A 23,396-nucleotide genomic window follows, 5' to 3' on the forward strand; every position below is an offset into this window, starting at 1 on the left:
CCATCTATACACAGATGACCGTGTAGATATTTCCATGTTTATACAGAAGGCGGCACAGATATTTCCATGGATATGTAGAAGGCGGTGTAGATATTTCCATGTTTATACAGATAGCGGTGTAGATATTTCCATGTATATACAGATGGCTGTGTAGATATTTCCATGTTTATACAGATGAGTTTGTAGGTATTTCCATGTTTATACAGATGGCCTTGTAGGTATTTCCATGTTTATAGAGATAGCTGTGTAGATATTTCCATGTTTATCCAGATAGCGGTGCAGATATTTCCATGTTTATACAGATCGCTGTGTAGATATTTCCATGTTTATACAGACAGCAGTGGAGATATTTCCATGTTTATACACATAGCGGTGTACATATTTCCATGTTTATAGAGACAGCGGTGTCGGTATTTCCATGTTTATACAGATAGCGGTGCAGATATTTCCATGTTTATACAGATGCCTATGCAGATATTTCCATATTTATACAGAGGGCTCTGTAGATATTTCCATGTTTATACAGATGGCAGTGTAGATTTTTCCATGTTCCTACACATGAATGTGTAGGTATTTCCATGTTTATACAGATGGCTTTGTAGGTATTTCCATGTTTATATAGATAGCGGTGTAGATATTTCCATGTTTATACAGATAGCGGTGAAAATATTTCCATGTTTATACAGATCGTGGTGTAGATATTTCCATGTTTATACAGATACCGGTGTAGAAATTTCCATGTTTATACAGACCGCAGTGTAGATATTTCCATGTTTATACAGATAGCGGTTTAGCTTTTTCCATGTTTATACAGACCGCGGTGTAGATATTTCCATGTTTATACAGATAGCGGTGCAGATATTTCCATGTTTGTACAGATGGCGGTGTTGATATTTCCATCTATACACAAATGACCGTGTAGATATTTCCATGTTTATACAGAAGGCGGCGCAGATATTTCCATGGATATGTAGAAGGCGGTGTACATATTTCCATGTTTATACAGATAGCGGTGTAGATATTTCCATGTATATACAGATGGCTGTGTAGGTATTTCCAAGTTTATACAGATGGCTGTGTAGATATTTCCATGTTAATACAGATGACTTTGTAGGTATTTGCATGTTTATACAGATGGCGGTGTAGGTATTTCCATGTTTATAGAGATAGCTGTGTAGATATTTCCATGTTTATACAGATAGCGGTGTAGCTATTTCCATGTTTATACAGATCGCGGTGTAGATATTTACATGTTTATAGAGATAGCAGTGTAGATATTTCCATGTTTATACAGATGGCGGTGTAAATATTTCAATGTTTATAGAGATTGCGGTGTAGATATTTCCATATTTATACACATAACGGTGTAGATATTTCCATGTTTATACAGATAGCAGTGTAAATATTTCCATGTTTATACAGATCACGGTGTAGATATTTCCAGGTTTATAGAGATAGCAGTGTAGATATTTCCATGTTTATACAGATAGCGGTGCAGATATTTCCATGTTTATACAGATGCCTATGCAGATATTTCCATATTTATACAGAGGGCTCTGTAGATATTTCCATGTTTATACAGATGGCAGTGTAGATTTTTCCATGTTCCTACACATGACTGTGTAGGTATTTCCATGTTTATACAGATGGCTTTGTAGGTATTTCCATGTTTATAGAGATAGCGGTGTAGATATTTCCATGTTTATACAGATAGCGGTGTAAATATTTCCATGTTTATACAGATCGTGGTGTAGATATTTCCATGTTTATACAGATACCGGTGTAGAAATTTCCATGTTTATACAGACCGCAGTGTAGATATTTCCATGTTTATACAGATAGCGGTGTAAATATTTCCATGTTTGTGCAGATGGCGGTGTTGTTGTTTACATCTATACACAGATTGCCGTGTAGGTATTTCCATGTGTATACAGATGGCATTGTAGATATTTCCATGGTTATAGAGATGGTGGTGTAGATATTTCCACGTTTATACAGATGACTGTATAGGTATTTCCATGTTTTTACAGATGTCATTGTAGATATTTCCATGTTTCCAGAGATAGCAGTGTAGATATTTCCATGTTTATACAGATGGCGGTGTAGATATTTCCATGTTTATAGAGAGAGCGGTGTAGATATTTCCATATTTATACAGATAACGGTGTAGATATTTCCATGTTTATACAGATAGCAGTGTAAATATTTCCATGTTTATACAGATCACGGTGTAGATATTTCCAGGTATATAGAGATAGCAGTGTAGATATTTCCATGTTTATACAGATAGCGGTTTAGCTTTTTCCATGTTTATAAGACCGCGGTGTAGATATTTCCATGTTTATACAGATATCGGTGCAGATATTTCCATGTTTGAACACATGACGGTGTTGATATTTCCATCTATACACAGATGACCGTGTAGATATTTCCATGTTTATACAGAAGGCGGCGCAGATATTTCCATGGATATGTAGAAGGCGGTGTACATATTTCCATGTTTATACAGATAGCGGTGTAGATATTTCCATGTATATACAGATGGCTGTGTAGGTATTTCCATGTTTATACAGATGGCTGTGTAGATATTTCCATGTTAATACAGATGACTTTGTAGGTATTTCCATGTTTATACAGATGGCGGTGTAGGTATTTCCATGTTCATAGAGATAGCTGTGTAGATATTTCCATGTTTATACAGATAGCGGTGTAGCTATTTCCATGTTTATACAGATCGCGGTGTAGATATTTCCATTTTTATACAGATAGCAGTGTAAATATTTCCATGTTTATACAGAGCACGGTGTAGATATTTCCAGGTTTATAGAGATAGCAGTGTAGATATTTCCATGTTTATACAGATAGCGGTTTAGCTATTTCCATGTTTATACAGACCGCAGTGTAGATATTTCCATGTTTATACAGATAGCGGTGCAGATATTTCCATGTTTGTACAGATGGCGGTGTTGATATTTCCATCTATACACAGATGACCGTGTAGATATTTCCATGTTTATACAGATAGCGGTGTAGATATTTCCATGTATATACAGATGGCTGTGTAGATATTTCCATGTTTATACAGATGAGTTTGTAGGTATTTCCATGTTTATACAGATGGCGGTGTAGGTATTTCCATGTTTATAGAGATAGCTGTGTAGATATTTCCATGTTTATCCTGATAGCGGTGCAGATATTTCCATGTTTATACAGATCGCTGTGTAGATATTTCCATGTTTATACAGACAGCAGTGGAGATATTTCCATGTTTATACACATAGCGGTGTACATATTTCCATGTTTATAGAGACAGCGGTGTCGGTGTTTCCATGTTTATACAGATAGCGGTGCAGATATTTCCATGTTTATACAGATGCCTATGCAGATATTTCCATATTTATACAGAGGGCTCTGTAGATATTTCCATGTTTATACAGATGGCAGTGTAGATTTTTCCATGTTCCTACACATGACTGTGTAGGTATTTCCATGTTTATACAGATGGCTTTGTAGATATTTCCATGTTTATAGAGATAGCGGTGTAGATATTTCCATGTTTATACAGATAGCGGTGTATATATTTCCATGTTTATACAGATCGTGGTGTAGATATTTCCATGTTTATACAGATACCAGTTTAGAAATTTCCATGTTTATACAGACCGCAGTGTAGATATTTCCATGTTTATACAGATAGCGGTGTAGATATTTCCATGTTTGTACAGATGGCGGTGTTCATGTTTCCATCTATACACAAATTGCCGTGTAGGTATTTCCATGTGTATACAGATGGCATTGTAGATATTTCCATGTTTATAGAGATGGTGGTGTAGATATTTCCATGTTTATACAGATGACTGTATTGGTATTTCCATGTTTTTACAGATGGCATTGTAGATATTTCCATGTTTATAGAGATAGCAGTGTAGATATTTCCATGTTTTTACAGATGGCATTGTAGATATTTCCATGTTTATAGAGATAGCAGTGTAGATATTTCCATGTTTATACACATAGTGGTTTAGCTATTTCCTTGTTTATACAGACCGTGGTGTAGATATTTCCATGATTATACAGATAGCGGTGCAGATATTTGCATGTTTGTGCAGATGGCGGTGTTGATATTTCCATCTATACACAGATGACCGTGTAGATATTTCCATGTTTATACAGAAGGCGGCGCAGATATTTCCATGGATATGTGGAAGGCGGTGTAGATATTTCCATGTTTATACAGATAGCGGTGTAGATATTTAGATGTATGTACAGATGGCTGTGTAGATATTTCCATGTTTATACAGATGGCTGTGTAGATATTTCCATGTTTATACGGATGACTTTGTAGGTATTTCCATGTTTATACAGATGGCGGTGTAGGTATTTCCATATTTATACAGATGGCGGTGTAGGTATTTCCATGTTTATAGAGATAGCTGTGTAGATATTTCCATGTTTATACAGACAGCGGTGTAGATATTTCCATGTTTATACAGATCACGGTGTAGATATTTCCATGTTTATACCGACAGCAGTGGAGATATTTCCATGTTTATACACATAGCGGTGTACATATTTCCATGTTTATGGATACAGCGGAGTAGGTATTTCAATGTTTATACAGATAGCGGTGCAGATATTTCCATGTTTATACAGATGCCTATGCAGATATTTCCATATTTATACAGAGGGCTCTGTAGATATTTCCATGTTTATACAGATGGCAGTGTAGATTTTTCCATGTTCCTACACATTACTGTGTAGGTATTTCCATGTTTATACAGATGGCTTTGTAGGTATTTCCATGTTTTTAGAGACAGCGGTGTAGGTATTTCCATGTTTATACAGATAGCGGTGCAGATATTTCCATGTTTATACAGATGCCTATGCAGATATTTCCATATTTATACAGAGGGCTCTGTAGATATTTCCATGTTTATACAGATGGCAGTGTAGATTTTTCCATGTTCCTACACATGACTGTGTAGGTATTTCCATTTTTATACAGATGGCTTTGTAGATATTTCCATGTTTATAGAGATAGCGGTGTAGATATTTCCATGTTTGTACAGATGGCGGTGTTGATATTTCCATCTATACAGAGATGACCGTGTAAATATTTCCATGTTTATACAGAAGGCGGCGCAGATATTTCCATGGATATGTAGAAGGCGGTGTAGATATTTCCATGTTTATAGAGATAGCGGTGTAGATATTTCCATGTTTATACAGATAGCGGTAGAAATATCTCCATGTTTATAAACATAACTTTGTAGATATTTCCATGTTTATAAAGATACCGGTGTAGAAATTTCCATGTTTATACAGACCGCAGTGTAGATATTTCCATGTTTATACAGATAGCGGTGTAGTTATTTCCATGTTTGCAGAGATGGCGGTGTTGATGTTTCCATCTATACACAGATTGCCGTGTAGGTATTTCCATGTGTATACAGATGGCATTGTAGATATTTCCATGTTTATACAGATGGTGGTGTAGATATTTCCATGTTTATACAGATGACTCTATAGGTATTTCCATGTTTTTACAGATGGCATTGTGGATATTTCCATGTTTATAGAGATAGCAGTGAAGATATTTCCATGTTTATACAGATGGCGGTGTAGATATTTCCATGTTTATAGAGATAGCGGTGTAGATATTTCCATATTTATACAGATAACGGTGTAGTTATTTCCATGTTTATACAGATAGCAGTGTAAATATTTCCATGTTTATGCAGATCACGTTGTAGATATTTCCATGTTTATACAGATACCGGTGTAGATATTTCCATGTATATACAGATGGCTGTGTAGTAATTTCCATGTTTATACAGATGGCTGTGTGTATATTTCCATGTTTATGCAGTTAGAGGTGCAGATATTTCCATGTTTGTACAGATGGCGGTGTTGATATTTCCATCTATACCCAGATGACCGTGTAGATATTTCCGTGCTTATACGGAAGGCGGCGTAGATATATCCATGGATATGTAGAAGGCGGTGTAGATATTTACATGTTTATACAGATGGCCGTGTAGATATTTCCATGTATATACAGATGGCTGTGTAGATATTTCCATGTTTATACAGATGGCTGTGTAGATATTTCCATGTTTATACAGATGACTTTGTAGGTATTTCCATGTTTATACAGATGGCGGTGTAGGTATTTCCATGTTTATAGAGATAGCTGTGTAGATATTTCCATGTTTATACAGATAGCGGTGTAGATATTTCCATGTTTATACAGATAGCAGTGTAGATATTTCCATGTATATACAGATGGCTGTGTAGATATTTCCATGTTTATACAGATGGCTGTGTAGATATTTCCCTGTTTATGCAGAAATCGGTGCAGATATTTCCATGTTTGTACAGATGGCGGTGTTGATATTTCCATCTATACACAGATGACCGTGTAGATATTTCCATGTTTATACAGATGGCGGTGTAGATATTTCCATGTGTATACAGATGGCTGTGTAGATATTTCCATGTTTATACAGATGGCTGTGTAGATATTTCCATGTTTATACAGATGACTTTGTAGGTATTTCCATGTTTATAGAGATAGCTGTGTAGATATTTCCATGTTTATACAGATAGCGGTGTAGATATTTCCATGTTTATACAGATCGCGGTGTAGATATTTCCATGTTTATACAGACAGCAGTGGAGATATTTCCGTGTTTATACACATAGCGGTGTACATATTTCCATGTTTATAGAGACAGCGGTGTAGCTATTTCAATGTTTATACAGATAGCGGTGCAGATATTTCCATATCTATACAGAGGGCTCTGTAGATATTTCCATGTTTATACACATGGCAGTGTAGATTTTTCCATGTTCCTACACATGACTGTGTAGGTATTTCCATGTTTATACAGATGGCTTTGTAGATATTTCCATGTTTATAGAGATAGCGGTGTAGATATTTCCATGTTTATACAGATAGCGGTGTAAATATTTCCATGTTTATACAGATCGTGGTGTAGATATTTCCATGTTTATACAGATACCGGTGTAGAAATTTCCATGTTTATACAGTCCGCAGTGTAGATATTTCCATGTATATACAGATGGCTGTGTAGATATTTCCATGTTTATACAGATGGCTGTGTAGATATTTCCATGTTTTTGCAGATAGCGGTGCAGATAATTCCATGTTTGTACAGATGGCGGTGTTGATATTTCCATCTATACACAGATGACCTTGTAGATATTTCCATGTTTATACAGAAGGCGGCGCAGATATTTCCATGGATATGTAGAAGGCGGTGTAGATATTTCCATGTTTATACAGATAGCGGTGTAGATATTTCCATGTATATACAGATGGCTGTGTAGATATTTCCATGTTTATACAGATGGTGGTGTAGTTATTTCCATGTTTATACAGATGACTTTGTAGGTATTTCCATGATTATACAGATGGCGGTATAGGTATTTCCATGTTTATAGAGATAGCTGTGTAGATATTTCCATGTTTATTCAGATAGCGGTGTAGATATTTCCATGTTTATACAGATCGCGGTGTAGATATTTCCATGTTTATACAGACAGCAGTGGAGATATTTCCATGTTTATACACATAGCGGTGTACATATTTCCATGTTTATAGAGACAGCGGTGTAGGTATTTCAATGTTTATACAGATAGCGGTGCAGATATTTCCATGTTTATAGAGATGCCTATGCAGATATTTCCATATTTATACAGAGGGCTCTGTAGATATTTCCATGTTTATACATATGGCAGTGTAGATTTTTCCATGTTCCTACACATGACTGTGTAGGTATTTCCATGTTTATACAGATGGCTTTGTAGATATTTCCATGTTTATAGAGATAGCGGTGTAGATATTTCCATGTTTATACAGATAGCGGTGGAAATATTTCCATGTTTATACAGATCATGGTGTAGATATTTCCATGTTTATAAAGATACCGGTGTAGAAATTTCCATGTTTATACAGACCGCAGTGTAGATATTTCCATGTTTATACAGATAGCGGTGTAGATATTTCCATGTTTGTAGAGATGGCGGTGTTGATGTTTCCATCTATACACAGATTGCCGTGTAGGTGTTTCCATGTGTATACAGATGGCACTGTAGATTTTTCCATGTTTATACAGATGGTGGTGTATATATTTCCATGTTTATACAGATGACGGTATAGTTATTTCCATGTTTTTACAGATGGCATTGTAGATATTTCCATGTTTATAGAGATAGCAGTGAAGATATTTCCATGTTTATACAGATGGCGGTGTAGATATTTCCATGTTTATAGAGATAGCGGTGTAGATATTTGCATATTTATACAGATAACGGTGTAGATATTTCCATGTTTATACAGATAGCAGTGTAGATATTTCCATGTTTATACAGATCACGGTGTAGATATTTCCATGTTTATACAGATAGCGGTGTAGATATTTCCGTGTATATACAGTTGGCTGTGTAGTTATTTCCATGTTTATACAGATGGCTGTGTAGATATTTCCATGTTTATGCAGTTAGCGGTGCAGATATTTCCATATTTGTACAGATGGCGGTGTTGATATTTCCATCTATACCCAGATGACCATGTAGTTATTTCCATGTTTATAAAGAAGGCGGCGTAGATATTTCCATGGATATATAGAAGGCGGTGTAGATATTTCCATGTTTATACAGATGTCGGTGTAGATATTTCCATGTATATACAGATGGCTGTGTAGATATTTCCATGTTTATACAGATGGCTGTGTAGATATTTCCATGTTTATACAGATGACTTTGTAGGTATTTCCATGTTTATAGAGATAGCTGTGTAGATATTTCCATGTTTATACAGATAGCGGTGTAGATATTTCCATGTTTATACAGATCGCGGTGTAGATATTTCCATGTTTATACAGACAGCAGTGGAGATATTTCCGTGTTTATACACATAGCGGTGTACATATTTCCATGTTTATAGAGACAGCGGTGTAGGTATTTCAATGTTTATACAGATAGCGGTGCAGATATTTCCATATTTATACAGATGCTTATGCAGATATTTCCATATCTATACAGAGGGCTCTGTAGATATTTCCATGTTTATACAGATGGCAGTGTAGATTTTTCCATGTTCCTACACATGACTGTGTAGGTATTTCCATGTTTATACAGATGGCTTTGTAGATATTTCCATGTTTATAGAGATAGCGGTGTAGATATTTCCATGTTTATACAGATAGCGGTGTAAATATTTCCATGTTTATACAAATCGTGGTGTAGATATTTCCATGTTTATACAGATACCGGTGTAGAAATTTCCATGTTTATACAGACCGCAGTGTAGATATTTCCATGTTTATACAGATAGCGGTGTAGATATTTCCATTTTGTACAGATGGCGGTGTTGATGTTTCCATCTATACACAGATTGCCGTGTAGGTATTTCCATGTGTATACAGATGGCATTGTAGATATTTCCATGTTTATAGAGATGGTGGTGTAGATATTTCCATGTTTATACAGATGACTGTATAGGTATTTCCATGTTTTTACAGATGGCATTGTAGATATTTCCATGTTTATAGAGATAGCAGTGTAGATATTTCCGTGTTTTTACAGATGGCATTGTAGATATTTCCATGTTTATAGAGATAGCAGTGTAGATATTTCCATGTTTATACAGATCGCGGTTTAGCTATTTCCATGTTTATACAGACCGTGGTGTAGATATTTCCATGATTATACAGATAGCGGTGCAGATATTTCCATGTTTGTACAGATGGCGGTGTTGATATTTCCATCTATACACAGATGACCGTGTAGATATTTCCATGTTTATACAGAAGGCGGCGCAGATATTTCCATGGATATGTAGAAGGCGGTGTAGATATTTCCATGTTTATACAGATAGCGGTGTAGATATTTCCATGTATATACAGATGGCTGTGTAGATATTTCCATGTTTATATAGATGGCTGTGTAGATATTTCCATGTTTATGCAGATAGCGGTGTAGATATTTCCATGTTTGTACAGATGGCGGTGTTGATATTTCCATCTATACACAGATGACCGTGTTGATATTTCCATGTTTATACAGAAGGCGGCGCAGATATTTCCATGGATATGTAGAAGGCGGTGTAGATATTTCCATGTTTATACAGATAGCGGTGTAGATATTTCCATGTATGTACAGATGGCTGTGTAGATATTTCCATGTTTATACAGATGGCTGTGTAGATATTTCCATGTTTATACAGATGACTTTGTAGGTATTTCCATGTTTATACAGATGGCGGTGTAGGTATTTCCATGTTTATAGAGATAGCTGTGTAGGTATTTCCATGTTTATACAGATAGCGGTGTAGATATTTCCATGTTTATACAGATCACGGTGTAGATATTTCCATGTTTATTCAGACAGCAGTGGAGATATTTCCATTTGTATACACATAGCGGTGTACATATTTCCATGTTTATAGAGACAGCGGTGTAGGTATTTCAATGTTTATACAGATAGCGGTGCAGATATTTCCATGTTTATACAGATGCCTATGCAGATATTTCCATATTTATACAGAGGGCTCTGTAGATATTTCCATGTTTATACAGATGGCAGTGTAGATTTTTCCATGTTCCTACACATGACTGTGTAGGTATTTCCATGTTTATACAGATGGCATTGTAGATATTTCCATGTTTATAGAGACAGCGGTGTAGGTATTTCAATGTTTATACAGATAGCGGCGCAGATATTTCCATGCTTATACAGATGCCTATGCAGATATTTCCATATTTATACAGAGGGCTCTGTAGATATTTCCATGTTTATACAGATGGCAGTGTAGATTTTTTCATGTTCCTACACATGACTGTGTAGGTATTTCCATGTTTATACAGATGGCTTTGTAGATATTTCCATGTTTATAGAGATAGCGGTGTAGATATTTCCATGTTTGTACAGATGGCGGTGTTGATATTACCATCTATACTCAGATGACCGTGTAGATATTTCCATGTTTATACAGATAGCGGTGTAGATATTTCCATGTGTATACAGATGGCTTTGTAGATATTTCCATGTTTATACAGATGGCTGTGTAGATATTTCCATGTTTATAGAGATGACTTTGTAGGTATTTCCATGTTTATACAGATGGCGGTGTAGGCATTTCCATGTTTATACAGATAGCTGTGTAGATATTTCCATGTTTATACAGATAGCGGTGTAGATATTTCCATGTTTATACAGATAGCAGTGTAGATATTTCCATGTTTATACAGATGGCTGTGTAGATATTTCCATGTTTATACAGATGACTTTGTAGGTATTTCCATGTTTATACAGATGGCGGTGTAGGTATTTCCATGTTTATAGAGATAGCTGTGTAGATATTTCCATGTTTATACAGATAGCGGTGTAGATATTTCCATGTTTATACAGATCGCGGTGTAGATATTTCCATGTTTATACAGACAGCAGTGGAGATATTTCCATGTTTATACAGAAAACGGTGTACATATTTCCATGTTTATAGAAACAGCGGTGTAGGTATTTCAATGTTTATACAGATAGTGGTGCAGATATTTCCATGTTTATACCGATGCCTATGCAGATATTTCCATATTTATACAGAGGGCTCTGTAAATATTTCCATGTTTATATATATGGCAGTGAAGATTTTTCCATATTCTTACACATGACTGTGTAGTTATTTCCATGTTTATACAGATGGCTTTGTAGATATTTCCATGTTTATAGAGATGGCGGTGTAGATATTTCCATGTTTATACAGATAGCGGTGGAAATATTTCCATGTTTATACAGATCGTGGTGTAGATATTTCCATGTTTATACAGATACCGGTGTAGAAATTTCCATGTTTATACAGACCGCAGTGTAGATATTTCCATGTTTATACAGATAGCGGTGGAAATATTTCCATGTTTATACAGATCGTGGTGTAGATATTTCCATGTTTATACAGATAACGGTGTAGAAATTTCCATGTTTATACAGACCGCAGTGTAGATATTTCCATGTTTATACAGATGGCGGTGTAGATATTTCCATGTTTGTAGAGATGGCGGTGTTGATGTTTCCATCTATACACAGATTGCCGTGTAGGTAGTTCCATGTGTATACAGATGGCATTGTAGATATTTCCATGTTTATACAGATGGTGGTGTAGATATTTCCGTGTTTATACAGATGACTGTACAGGTTTTTCCATGTTTTTACAGATGGTATTGTAGATATTTCCATGTTTATAGAGATAGCAGTGAAGATATTTCCATGTTTATACAGATGGCGGTGTAGATATTTCCATGTTTATAGAGATAGCGGTGTAGATATTTCCATATTTATACAGATAACGGTGTAGATATTTCCATGTTTATACAGATAGCAGTGTAATATTTTCATGTTTATACAGATCACGGTGTAGATATTTCCAGGTTTATAGAGATAGCAGTGTAGATATTTCCATGTTTATACAGATAGCGGTGCAGATATTTCCATGTTTGTACAGATGGCGGTGTTCATATTTCCATCTATACACAGATGACCGTGTAGATATTTCCATGTTTATACAGATAGCGGTGGAAATATTTCCATGTTTATACAGATCGTGGTGTAGATATTTCCATGTTTATACAGATACCGGTGTAGAAATTTCCATGTTTATACAGACCGCAGTGTAGATATTTCCATGTTTATACAGATAGCGGTGTAGATATTTCCATTTTGTACAGATGGCGGTGTTGATGTTTCCATCTATACACAGATTGCCGTGTAGGTATTTCCATGTGTATACAGATGGCATTGTAGATATTTCCATGTTTATAGAGATGGTGTTGTAGATATTTCCATGTTTATACAGATGACTGTATAGGTATCTCCATGTTTTTACAGATGGCATTGTAGATATTTCCATGTTTATAGAGATAGCAGTGTAGATATTTCCATGTTTTAACAGATGGCATTGTAGATATTTCCGTGTTTATAGAGATAGCAGTGTAGATATTTCCATGTTTATACAGATCGCGGTTTAGCTATTTCCATGTTTATACAGACCGTGGTGTAGATATTTCCATGATTATACAGATAGCGGTGGAGATATTTCCATGTTTGTACAGATGGCGGTGTTGATATTTCCATCTATACACAGATGACCGTGTAGATATTTCCATGTTTATACAGAAGGCGGCGCAGATATTTCCATGGATATGTAGAAGGCGGTGTAGATATTTCCATGTTTATACAGATAGCGGTGTAGATATTTCCATGTATATACAGATGGCTGTGTAGATATTTCCATGTTTATATAGATGGCTGTGTAGATATTTCCATGTTTATGCAGATAGCGGTGTAGATATTTCCATGTTTGTACAGATGGCGGTGTTGATATTTCCATCTATACACAGATGACCGTGTAGATATTTCCATGTTTATACAGAAGGCGGCGCAGATATTTCCATGGATATGTAGAAGGCTGTGTAGATATTTCCATGTTTATACAGATAGCGGTGTAGATATTTCCATGTATGTACAGATGGCTGTGTAGATATTTCCATGTTTATACAGATGGCTGTGTAGATATTTCCATGTTTATACAGATGACTTTGTAGGTATTTCCATGTTTATACAGATGGCGGTGTAGGTATTTCCATGTTTATAGAGATAGCTGTGTAGATATTTCCATGTTTATACAGATAGCGGTGTAGATATTTCCATGTTTATACAGATCACGGTGTAGATATTTCCATGTTTATACAGACAGCAGTGGAGATATTTCCACGTATATACACATAGCGGTGTACATATTTCCATGTTTATAGAGACAGCGGTGTAGGTATTTCAATGTTTATACAGATAGCGGTGCAGATATTTCCATGCTTATACAGATGCCTATGCAGATATTTCCATATTTATACAGAGGGCTCTGTAGATATTTCCATGTTTATACAGATGGCAGTGTAGATTTTTCCATGTTCCTACACATGACTGTGTAGGTATTTCCATGTTTATACAGATGGCTTTGTAGATATTTCCATGTTTATAGAGATAGCGGTGTAGATATTTCCATGTTTGTACAGATGGCGGTGTTGATATTTCCATCTATACACCGATGACCGTGTAGATATTTCCATGTTTATACAGAAGGCGGCGCAGATATTTCCATGGATATGTAGAAGGCGGTGTAGATATTTCCATGTTTATACAGATAGCGGTGTAGATATTTCCATGTGTATACAGATGGCTTTGTAGATGTTTCCATGTTTATACAGATGGCTGTGTAGATATTTCCATGTTTATAGAGATGACTTTGTAGGTATTTCCATGTTTATACAGATGGCGGTGTAGGTATTTCCATGTTTATACAGATAGCGGTGTAGATATTTCCATGTTTATACAGATAGCGGTGTAGATATTTCCATGTTTATACAGATAGCAGTGTAGATATTTCCATGTTTATACAGATGGCTGTGTAGATATTTCCATGTTTATACAGATTACTTTGTAGGTATTTCCATGTTTATACAGATGGCGGTGTAGGTATTTCCATGTTTATAGAGATAGCTGTGTAGATATTTCCATGTTTATACAGATAGCGGTGTAGATATTTCCATGTTTATACAGATCGCGGTGTAGATATTTCCATGTTTATACAGACAGCAGTGGAGATATTTCCATGTTTATACACATAACGGTGTACATATTTCCATGTTTATAGAAACAGCGGTGTAGGTATTTCAATGTTTATACAGATAGCGGTGCAGATATTTCCATGTTTATACCGATGCCTATGCAGATATTTCCATATTTATACAGAGGGCTCTGTAAATATTTCCATGTTTATATATATGGCACTGAACATTTTTCCATATTCCTACACATGACTGTGTAGGTATTTCCATGTTTATACAGATGGCTTTGTAGATATTTCCATGTTTATAGAGATAGCGGTGTAGATATTTCCATGTTTATACAGATAGCGGTGGAAATATTTCCATGTTTATACAGATCGTGGTGTAGATATTTCCATGTTTATACAGATACCGGTGTAGAAATTTCCATGTTTATACAGACCGCAGTGTAGATATTTCCATGTTTATACAGATAGCGGTGGAAATATTTCCATGTTTATACAGATCGTGGTGTAGATATTTCCATGTTTATACAGATAGCGGTGTAGATATTTCCATGTTTGTAGAGATGGCGGTGTTGATGTTTCCATCTATACACAGATTGCCGTGTAGGTAGTTCCATGTGTATACAGATGGCATTGTAGATATTTCCATGTTTATACAGATGGTGGTGTAGATATTTCCGTGTTTATGCAGATGACTGTACAGGTATTTCCATGTTTTTACAGATGGTATTGTAGATATTTCCATGTTTATAGAGATAGCAGTGAAGATATTTCCATGTTTATACAGATGGCGGTGTAGATATTTCCATGTTTATAGAGGTAGCGGTGTAGATATTTCCATATTTATACAGATAACGGTGTAGATATTTCCATGTTTATACAGATAGCAGTGTAATATTTTCATGTTTATACAGATCACGGTGTAGATATTTCGAGGTTTATAGAGATAGCAGTGTAGATATTTCCATGTTTATACAGATAGCGGTGCAGATATTTCCATGTTTGTACAGATGGCGGTGTTCATATTTCCATCTATACACAGATGACCGTGTAGACATTTCCATGTTTATACAGATAGCGGTGTAAATATTTCCATGTTTATACAGATCGTGGTGTAGATATTTCCATGTTTATACAGATACCGGTGTAGAAATTTCCATGTTTATACAGACCGCAGTGTAGATATTTCCATGTTTATACAGATAGCGGTGTAGATATTTCCATTTTGTACAGATAGCGGTGTTGATGTTTCCATCTATACACAGATTGCCGTGCAGGTATTTCCATGTGTATACAGATGGCATTGTAGATAGTTCCATGTTTATAGAGATGGTGTTGTAGATATTTCCATGTTTATACAGATGACTGTATAGGTATTTCCATGTTTTTACAGATGGCATTGTTGATATTTCCATGTTTATAGAGATAGCAGTGTAGATATTTCCATGTTTTTACAGATGGCATTGTAGATATTTCCATGTTTATAGAGATAGCAGTGTAGATATTTCCATGTTTATACAGATCGCGGTTTAGCTATTTGCATGTTTATACAGACCGTGGTGTAGATATTTCCATGATTATACAGATAGCGGTGCAGATATTTCCATGTTTGTACAGATGGCGGTGTTGATATTTCCATTTATACACAGATGACCGTGTAGATATTTCCATGTTTATACAGAATGCGGCGCAGATATTTCCATGGATATGTAGAAGGCGGTGTAGATATTTCCATGTTTATACAGATAGCGGTGTAGATATTTCCATGTATATACAGATGGCTGTGTAGATATTTCCATGTTTATATAGATGGCTGTGTAGATATTTCCATGTTTATGCAGATAGCGGTGTAGATATTTCCATGTTTGTACAGATGGCGGTGTTGATATTTCCATCTATACACAGATGACCGTGTAGATATTTCCATGTTTATACAGAAGGCGGCGCAGATATTTCCATGGATATGTAGAAGGCTGTGTAGATATTTCCATGTTTATACAGATGGCTGTGTAGATATTTCCATGTTTATACAGATGACTTTGTAGGTATTTCCATGTTTATACAGATGGCGGTGTAGGTATTTCCATGTTTATAGAGATAGCTGTGTAGATATTTCCATGTTTATACAGATAGCGGTGTAGATATTTCCATGTTTATACAGATCACGATGTAGATAGTTCCATGTTTATACAGACAGCAGTGGAGATATTTCCACGTATATACACATAGCGGTGTACATATTTCCATGTTTATAGAGACAGCGGTGTAGGTATTTCAATGTTTATACAGATAGCGGTGCAGATATTTCCATGTTTATACCGATGCCTATGCAGATATTTCCATATTTATACAGAGGGCTCTTTAAATATTTCCATGTTTATATATATGGCAGTGAAGGTTTTTCCATATTCTTACACATGACTGTGTAGGTATTTTCATGTTTATACAGATGGCTTTGTAGATATTTCCATGTTTATAGAGATAGCGGTGTAGATATTTCCATGTTTATACAGATAGCGGTGGAAATATTTCCATGTTTATACAGATCGTGGTGTAGATATTTCCATGTTTATACAGATACCGGTGTAGAAATTTCCATGTTTATACAGACCGCAGTGTAGATATTTCCATGTTTATACAGATAGCGGTGGAAATATTTCCATGTTTATACAGATCGTGGTGTAGATATTTCCATGTTTATACAGATACCGGTGTAGAAATTTCCATGTTTATACAGACCGCAGTGTAGATATTTCCATGTTTATACAGATAGCGGTGTAGATATTTCCATGTTTGTAGAGATGGCGGTGTTGATGTTTCCATCTATACACAGATTGCCGTGTAGGTAGTTCCATGTGTATACAGATGGCATTGTAGATATTTCCATGTTTATACAGATGGTGGTGTAGATATTTCCGTTTTTATACAGATGACTGTACAGGTATTTCCATGTTTTTACAGATGGTATTGTAGATATTTCCATGTTTATAGAGATAGCAGTGAAGATATTTCCATGTTTATACAGAGGGCGGTGTAGATATTTCCATGTTTATAGAGATAGCGGTGTAGATATTTCCATATTTATAAAGATAACGGTGTAGATATTTCCATGTTTATACAGATAGCAGTGTAATATTTTCATGTTTATACAGATCACGGTGTAGATATTTCCAGGTTTATAGAGATAGCAGTGTAGATATTTCCATGTTTATACAGATAGCGGTGCAGATATTTCCATGTTTGTACAGATGGCGGTGTTCATATTTCCATCTATACACAGATGACCGTGTAGATATTTCCATGTTTATATAGATACCGGTGTAGAAATTTCCATGTTTATACAGACCGCAGTGTAGATATTTCCATGTTTATACAGATAGCGGTGTAGATATTTCCATTTTGTACAGATGGCGGTGTTGATGTTTCGATCTATACACAGATTGCCGTGTAGGTATTTCCATGTGTATACAGATGGCATTGTAGATATTTCCATGTTTATAGAGATGGTGTTGTAGATATTTCCATGTTTATACAGACGACTGTATAGGTATTAACATGTTTTTACAGATGGCATTGTAGATATTTCCATGTTTATAGAGATAGCAGTGTAGATATTTCCATGTTTTTACAGATGGCATTGTAGATATTTCCATGTTTATAGAGATAGCAGTGTAGATATTTCCATGTTTATACAGATCGCGGTTTAGCTATTTCCATGTTTATACAGACCGTGGTGTAGATATTTCCATGATTATACAGATAGCGGTGCAGATATTTCCATGTTTGTACAGATGGCGGTGTTGATATTTCCATCTATACACAGATGACCGTGTAGATATTTCCATGTTTATACAGAAGGCGGCGCAGATATTTCCATGGATATGTAGAAGGCGGTGTAGATATTTCCATGTTTATACAGATAGTGCTGTAGATATTTCCATGTATATACAGATGGCTGTGTAGATATTTCCATGTTTATATAGATGGCTGTGAAGATATTTCCATGTTTATGCAGATAGCGGTGTAGATATTTCCATGTTTGTACAGATGGCGGTGTTGATATTTCCATCTATACACAGATGACCGTGTAGATATTTCCATGTTTATACAGAAGGCGGCGCAGATATTTCCATGGATATGTAGAAGGCGGTGTAGTTATTTCCATGTTTATACAGATAGCGGTGTAGATATTTCCATGTATGTACAGATGGCTGTGTAGATATTTCCATGTTTATACAGATGGCTGTGTAGATATTTCCATGTTTATACAGATGACTTTGTAGGTATTTCCATATTTATACAGATGGCGGTGTAGGTATTTCCATGTTTATAGAGATAGCTGTGTAGATATTTCCATGTTTATACAGATAGCGGTGTAGATATTTCCATGTTTATACAGATCACGGTGTAGATATTTCCATGTTTATACAGACAGCAGTGGAGATATTTCCATTTTTATACACATAGCGGTGTACATATTTCCATGTTTATAGAGACAGCGGTGTAGGTATTTCAATGTTTATGAGGATAGCAGTGCAGATATTTCCATGTTTATACAGATGCCTATGCAGATATTTCCATATTTATACAGAGGGCTCTGTAGATATTTCCATGTTTATACAGATGGCAGTGTAGATTTTTCCATGTTCCTACACATGACTGTGTAGGTATTTCCATGTTTATACAGATGGCATTGTAGATATTTCCATGTTTATAGAGACAGCGGTGTAGGTATTTCAATGTTTATACAGATAGCGGTGCAGATATTTCCATGCTTATACAGATGCCTATGCAGATATTTCCATATTTATACAGAGGGCTCTGTAGATATTTCCATGTTTATACAGATGGCAGTGTAGATTTTTCCATGTTCCTACACATGACTGTGTAGGCATTTCCATATTTATACAGATGGCTTTGTAGATATTTCCATGTTTATAGAGATAGCGGTGTAGATATTTCCATGTTTGTACAGATGGCGGTCTTGATATTTCCATGTATACACAGATGACCGTGTAGATATTTCCATGTTTATACAGAAGGCGGCGCAGATATTTCCATGGATATGTAGAAGGCGGTGTAGATATTTCCATGTTTATACAGATAGCGGTGTAGATATTTCCATGTATATAGAGATGGCTGTGTAGATATTTCCATGTTTATACAGATGGCTGTGTAGATATTTCCATGTTTACACAGATGACTTTGTAGGTATATCCATGTTTATACAGATGGCGGTGTAGGTATTTCCATGTTTATACAGATAGCTGTGTAGATATTTCCATGTTTATACAGATAGCGGTGTAGATATTTCCATGTTTATACAGATAGCAGTGTAGATATTTCCATGTATATACAGATGGCTGTGTAGATATTTCCATGTTTATAAAGATGGCTGTGTAGATATTTCCATGTTTATGCAGTTACCGGTGCAGATATTTCCATGTTTGTACAGATGGCGGTGTTGATATTTCCATCTATACCCAGATGACCGGGTAGTTATTTCCATGTTTATACAGAAGGCGGCATAGATATTTCCATGGATATGTAGAAGGCGGTGTAGATATTTCCATGTTTATACAGATGGCGGTGTAGATATTTCCATGTATATAAAGATGGCTGTGTAGATATTTCCATGTTTATTCATATGGCTTTGTAGATATTTCCATGTTTATACAGATGACTTTGTAGGTATTTCCATGTTTACACAGATGGCGGTGTAGTTATTTCCATGTTTATAGAGATAGCTGTGTAGATATTTCCATGTTTATACAGATCGCGGTGTAGATATTTCCATGTTTATACAGATTGCGGTGTAGATATTTCCATGTTTATACAGACAGCAGTGGAGATATTTCCATGTTTATACACATAGCGGTGTACATATTTCCATGTTTATAGAGACAGCCGTGTAGGTATTTCAATGTTTATACAGATAGCGGTGCAGATATTTCCATGTTTATACAGATGCTTATGCAGATATTTCCATATTTATACAGAGGGCTCAGTAGATATTTCCATTTTTATACAGATGGCAGTGTAGATTTTTCCATGTTCCTACACATGACTGTGTAGCTATTTCCATGTTTATACAGATGGCTTTGTAGATATTTCCAAGTTTATAGAGATAGCGGTGTAGATATTTCCATGTTTATACAGATAGCGGTGTAAATATTTCCATGTTTATACAGATCACGGTGTAGATATTTCCATGTTTATACAGATACCGGTGTAGAAATTTCCATGTTTATACAGACCGCAGTGTGGATATTTCCATGTATATACAGATGGCTGTGTAGATATTTCCATGTTTATACAGATGGCTGTGTAGATATTTCCATGTTTATGCAGATAGCGGTGCAGATAATTCCATCTTTGTACAGATGGCGGTGTTGATATTTCCATCTATACACAGATGACCGTGTAGATATTTCCATGTTTATACAGAAGGCGGCGCAGTTATTTCCATGGATATGTAGAAGGCGGTGTAGATATTTCCATGTTTTTACAGACCGCAGTGTAGATATTTCCATGTTTATACAGATAGCGGTGTAGATATTTCCATGTTTGTACAGATGGCCGTGTTGATGTTTCCATCTATACACAGATTGCCGTGTAGGTATTTCCATGCGTATACAGATGGCATTGTAGATATTTCCATGTTTATACAGATGGTGGTGTAGATATTTCCATGTTTATACAGATGACTGTATAGGTATTTCCATGTGTTTTCAGATGGCATTGTAGATATTTCCATGTTTATAGAGATAGCAGTGAAGATATTTCCATGTTTATACAGATGGCGGTGTAGATATATCCATGTTTATAGAGATAGCGGTGTAGATATTTCCATATTTATACAGATAACGGTGTAGATATTTCCATGTTTATACAGATAGCAGTGTAAATATTTCCATGTTTATACAGATCACGGTGTAGATATTTCCAGGTTTATAGAGATAGCAGTGTAGATATTTCCATGTTTATACAGATAGCGGTGCAGATATTTCCATGTTTGTACAGATGGCGGTGTTGATATTTCCATATATACACAGATTACCGTGTAGATATTTCCATGTTTATACAGAAGGCGGAGCAGATATTTCCATGGATATGTAGAAGGCGGTGTAGATATTTCCATGTTTATACAGGTAGCGGTGTAGATATTTCCATGTATATACAGATGGCTGTGTAGATATTTCCATGTTTATACAGATGGCTGTGTAGATATTTCCATGTTTATGCAGATAGCGGTGCAGATAATTCCATGTTTGTACAGATGGCGGTGTTGATATTTCCATCTATACACAGATGACCGTGTAGATATTTCCATGTTTATTCAAAAGGCGGCGCAGATATTTCTATGGATATGTAGAAGGCGGTGTAGATATTTCCATGTTTTTACAGATAGCGGTGTAGATATTTCCATGTATATACAGATGGCTTTGTAGCTATTTCCATGTTTATACAGATGGCTGTGTAGATATTTCCATGTTTATACAGATGACTTTGTAGGTATTTCCATGTTTATACAGATGGCGGTGTAGGTATTTCCATGTTTATAGAGATATCTGTGTAGATATTTCCATGTTTATACAGATAGCGGTGTAGATATTTCCATGTTTATACAGATCACGGTGTAGATATTTCCATGTTTATACAGACAGCAGTGGAGATATTTCCATGTATATACACATAGCGATGTACATATTTCCATGTTTATAGAGACAGCGGTGTAGGTATTTCAATGTTTATACAGATAGCGGTGCAGATATTTCCATGTTTATACAGATGCCTATGCAGATATTTCCATATTTATACAGAGGGCTCTGTAGATATTTCCATGTTTATACAGATGGCAGTGTAGGTTTTTCCATGTTCCTACACATGACTGTGTAGGTATTTCCATGTTTATACAGATAGCGGTGCAGATATTTCCATGTTTATACATGTGACTGTATAGGTATTTCCATGTTTTTACAGATGGCATTGTAGATATTTCCATGTTTATAGAGATAGCAGTGAAGATATTTCCATGTTTATACAGATAGCGGTGGAAATATTTCCATGTTTATACAGATCGTGGTGTAGATATTTCCATGTTTATACAGATACCGGTGTAGAAATTTCCATGTTTATACAGACCGCAGTGTAGATATTTCCATGTTTATACAGATAGCGGTGTAGATATTTCCATGTTTGTACAGATGGCGGTGTTGGTGTTTCCATCTATACACAGATTGCCGTGTAGGTATTTCCATGTGTATACAGATGGCATTGTAGATATTTCCATGTTTATACAGATGGTGGTGTAGATATTTCCATGTTTATACAGATGACTGTACAGGTATTTCCATGTGTTTTCAGATGGCATTGTAGATATTTCCATGTTTATAGAGATAGCAGTGTAGATATTTCCATGTTTATTCAGATGACGGTGTAGATATTTCCATGTTTATAGAGATAGCGGTGTAGGTATTTCCATATTTATAGAGATAACGGTGTAGATATTTCGATGTCTATACAGATAGCAGTGTAAATATTTCCATGTTTATACAGAAGGCGGCGCAGATATTTCCATGGATATGTAGAAGGCGGTGTAGATATTTAAATGTTTATACAGATAGCGGTGTAGGTATTTCCATGTATATACAGATGGCTGTGTAGATATTTCCATGTTTATACAGATGGCCGTGTAGATATTTCCATGTTTATACAGATGACTTTGTAGTTATTTCCATGTTTATTC

The 23,396-nt window shown here is 35.6% G+C and overlaps 1 protein-coding gene across 1 annotated transcript in view; it reads left to right on the plus strand.

Moving 5' to 3' along the window:
• LOC129138470 (MAM and LDL-receptor class A domain-containing protein 1-like) overlaps window positions 1–23,396 on the plus strand; it is a 533,920-nt gene that overhangs the window by 197,951 nt on the left and 312,573 nt on the right. The window lies entirely within an intron of this gene.

Source organism: Pan troglodytes, chromosome 23, assembly GCF_028858775.2.
Source record: "Pan troglodytes isolate AG18354 chromosome 23, NHGRI_mPanTro3-v2.0_pri, whole genome shotgun sequence".
Lineage (NCBI taxonomy): Eukaryota > Metazoa > Chordata > Mammalia > Primates > Hominidae > Pan > Pan troglodytes.